Source organism: Rattus rattus, chromosome 7 (genome assembly GCF_011064425.1).
Source record: "Rattus rattus isolate New Zealand chromosome 7, Rrattus_CSIRO_v1, whole genome shotgun sequence".
Classification (NCBI taxonomy): Eukaryota; Metazoa; Chordata; class Mammalia; order Rodentia; family Muridae; genus Rattus; species Rattus rattus.
Window position 1 is genome coordinate 111,748,910 of NC_046160.1, and position 4,332 is coordinate 111,753,241.

Genomic DNA, 4,332 nt, shown 5'->3' on the forward strand with positions numbered 1-4,332 from the left:
CTCATGCCCATGGTGGGCAGCTCACAACCATCTCTAACTTTATCTCTGATGGATCGGATACCTCTGGCCTCCTGGGCACCTCAATTCATGTACAAATATCCACAGGTGGGTACACATGCCTATATGTAATTTTAAAAAAAAATAAAAATAAATCTTTAAAAATAGGAGAAGAAGGCATTTGATGTTGGTCTCTGCTTCAACCACATGCACACAAGTATGTGTGTGGAAGTGAATGTGGGATTATTAAGAAAAATAAATGTGGAGAGTAAGAGGGACTCAGGAGGACAGGAAGTAGAAGGGAGGGACGTTCAGTTTGATGGAGGTTGGTTCTGGGACACAGCTGGTTGAGGAGAAAGGCCTGGGTGTTTTCCCTTTCTCTCTGAACTAGAAGGCTTTCACCCAAGCATTTGGCTCCTGAGTAAAATTAAACAATTGATATTTTGTTTAAAAAAAAAAAAAACACCACCATCAGGTGCCCGAATTTACTCTTTATGTTTTAGTGTGACTTAATATGGAATAAGAAACATTTTACCTGGAAAATACCAATGGAATTTTTTTTTACATCTGTGGCAATAGTTGCTAAATAGAAAAGGACAATAGATGTCCTCTTTCTGGCACCACACCCTGACTAATGTGTGCAAAATGCAGAGACATGGATTTAAACTCGGCAACACCGCCGGACAGCAATGCTGAGACGACCTCCTCCTTAGGCTTTTCCAGAAGGGAAGCATCCTGGACGGAAGAGGAATGCACACTCAACTCACTTTCACTGTCCTAGGTCAGTTGACCTTCTCTTCTAGAAAACTCCGATTTAACAAAAACAAAAACAAACAAAAATTACTAAAACAAAAAAGGAAATGCTCTCTTCCCTCCCCACCAAGCAATCTTTAGAATTTTAGAAGCTGTCCTTCTCTAACAGCCTCTGTGCAGTCCTCCCTCCTTCCCTAATTTCCTCTCCTGTCTTTCTTCTTTCTTGATGTTGTTCAGAATTCCTGGAAGTCTGAAACCAGAAGTCGTTAGCATCTAACCACACTGATAGTAGGGAGCCCTGTAATCTTGGGTGCTGTGTGTCACAAAGTTTCTAACTACTGGCCCACTGTAGTGACCTATATCTCCAGGGGCAGAGCTCCCCAGTTGTGTTTTTGTTCCATCCCACAAATACTTCTGATGGAGCTAGACCTTGGAGAGATGTCTGGGAGCCAATCTCATAAGTACAGTGATCACTCACAGCCATCACAGGGATACACATTTCTCTCTCCCCACTTCTCTCACAAAATGAATGCTAACCAAACATTTCTACTGTGGCAATCCTTTAATCTCATAAACAAGCCTGTCTTAGGTACTGTTGCCATGAGAGGACACCATGTCCAAGATGATTCGTATAAAAGAAAGCATTTAATTGGTGGGGCCTTGCTTACAGTTTAGAGGGTTAGTCCACAGTGATCAGAGAGTGAGAGCATGCAGGCAGGCATGGTCCTGAGCTGAGAAACGCTGAGAAAAAAGCAGAGAGCCTTTTACATGTGCATTCATAAGTAGCAGGCAGAGATTGAGAACCTAGGCTTGGCTTTTGAAACCCCAAAGCCCAACCCCAATGACATACCTCCTCCAGCAATGCCATGCCTCCTCCTACAAGGCCACGCCTACTCCTACAAGGCCACACCTCCTAAGCTTTCTAATCCTTCTCAAACAGTTCCAATCTAAGCATTCAAACATATAAGGGGCCATTCTCATTTAAACCATTACAAACCCATAGCGGAACATAACACCCTTCGTCTAAATTACAAAACTATTACCCAAGACAACATTCCCATTATAGGGTAAAGATTTAAAGGTATATCATTGTCTTACTTTATATTATATCACAGATAGTGCTGAAAACACCTTGTGAGACAAACGCTTGTAACCACTGATGTTCATTGGTTTTCAGTGTGAGAAAACCCATCCCTAAGCATCTGAGAGGCCAAAAAATTCATAGATTTACATCATTACAAAATGACCAAATCTTGATTTTAGCCATGGCTCAATCCAAAAGGTTCAAAATGTTCCAAATCTCACTGTTTCTTATGTATTTTTTTAAATGACAAAGTGTTATATACCAGTGTATATATATGATTGTGTATGGAGATGGGAATACACACAATGGCCAGGAAACAACCTTGTAGAGTCCAGTCTTCCTTTCCACCTTTATGTATGTTCTAGTGATCAAAGACCGAAGCATTGGCTCAAGGTTTCAGATGAAGCTGATGGTGCATTCAACATGTTCAGCTGTGCATATTTTTCATGACTCTACAATAAAATATGGGATGTTGCTACAAAAAGGAGTGGCGTGTATAGCCAGCAGTAGTGACTGTTCCCCCAAGTATGTGGTAATTTTATCTTATGGAAATTTTATCTCAAAATACCAGGAATTTGCTAAACTAAAACCCAGACGAGGAGTTCCAGTTTTTTAGTGGGTTTCACTACAGATAGTTCCCAAAGTGAAGAAACATCATGGTCCATCCTAGCGAAGTCAAGACACAATCACTATCTTCTCTTCTTCTTTGTCCTTATTTTCATACTCAGTCTCAATCAATCAAATAGTATAAAGAGACTAAAAAGTGATTTAAAAAAAAGTATAGTGTTAGTGAGTTTCAGACCAAAAAGTATAAAGAGAATAAAAGTGATCTCAAAATAATATTAAGTACACAAATAATATTAAATATAGTGAACATATTAAATGTTGACTTGTATGATTCTTTAAACTTTTTTATTTTATTATTCTTTTGACTTTTTTCGTGCATGTGTGTGTGTGCACCTGCCTGTTTCACTACACACATATAGGGGTAAGAAGACAACTTATAGGAGTCAGATCTCTCCTTCCATCACGTATATCCCAGGGATTTATCCAGGTCAGTTCAGGGTCCATAGCAAATACATTCAACCATGGGCTGTCTCACTGGCCTTTCTTTCAGCCCTTAGATGGCTGAAAGAGATACCACTTAGCTAGTTAAATACCACTTTTTCTACTTAAGTGCTGTAGTATGGATCTACATACCCCATGAACTCCATGGACGGTGGTAGACCCTTTAAAAGGAGGAGTCTAATAGAAGTCACTGTGGGAATACCCTTGAAGGAAATGCCACATGCCCCACCTGCCGAGTCACGCATGACCATGCAGAAGGGATAGTGTGACACAGTTCCCACCCCTGGAGCAGAGCTAGCAGGACATGGGCCTCCATAAGTATATATGGTTGCTAGGCATAAAGCTTGTTTGTATGATAATGTATATAAAATTTACTTTAGCCCACAGGAGATGGCGTCAAACCCAGTGCAGAAGGAGAAGCTCTGCTGGCTGAGGGCACAGACCCCACGTCCCTGTCTGTGCAGGATCCTGCTACTTCCTGAGGGAAGTCTGATTCCCTCAGATGAGGAGATAACAATGCCAGAGGATTGGCCAGGGCAGGGTCCGGGCGATGCTCGCCCCTAGGCCTGTACAGTCAGTGCTGTCCGATGGTCTTTCTCAGTCTTCCCGGCGGTCTTCCAAGTTCCGCCGAAGTTGACTGGCATTCCAAACCTCCAGGAGACTCTCAAAGAGAAACGGGCACGATTTAGAGAAGCAAGGGAAAGCCGGAGAATGAAAATTGACCCTTCATATAAATACATATTTGAAATTCTAGGAGAAAAGCTTGGGCTGTTGCCCATCGCTGGGCGCCTTCACCATTTTTTTTTTTTTTTTGAGAAAGACACTGAAGTTTTTGTACCAGGAAGGAGCGGTGCCTGGTTTTGAATGTGGTCAGACAATTACCGGCGTCCCCAAAGGGGGAAAATGATGAGACTGTATATAGACAATGCATCCCACAAGCTGAAAGAACTGTGCTTAATTTTCGTCCTCTGTCGGAATGACGTCGCCATTAATTCTAAAACCATTTACGAGGATGTGCTGTTTAGTCTCTTGGATGCATCCAAAGAAATGCATCTTGAAAGGAATCAAGCACATGCTGAGGAACATATTTCTACCCGCTATCCTTGCCACGAGCAACTGGGGTGCCTTAAACCAGTCCAAGCAGGGCGAATCCGAGAAACATATTTTCACAGAAATCATCCACAGATATCTTTCGTTTCTAGACGGTGCCACCATTAGCATCGAGGGGACAGTGATGTTGAAGAAGGTGGACAATATCGATTTCTCCAAGTTGCACACCTTTGAAGAGGTCACAGCGGCAGCGGGCAGTTCAGAGATGGTGCCTCAGCTGGAGGACATCCTGATGATGTGGTACAAGCAGATCGAGCAGGTCCTTATTGAGAGTGAGCAGATGAGCAGAGAAGCTGATGATTCCGGCCCACTCACCGAAT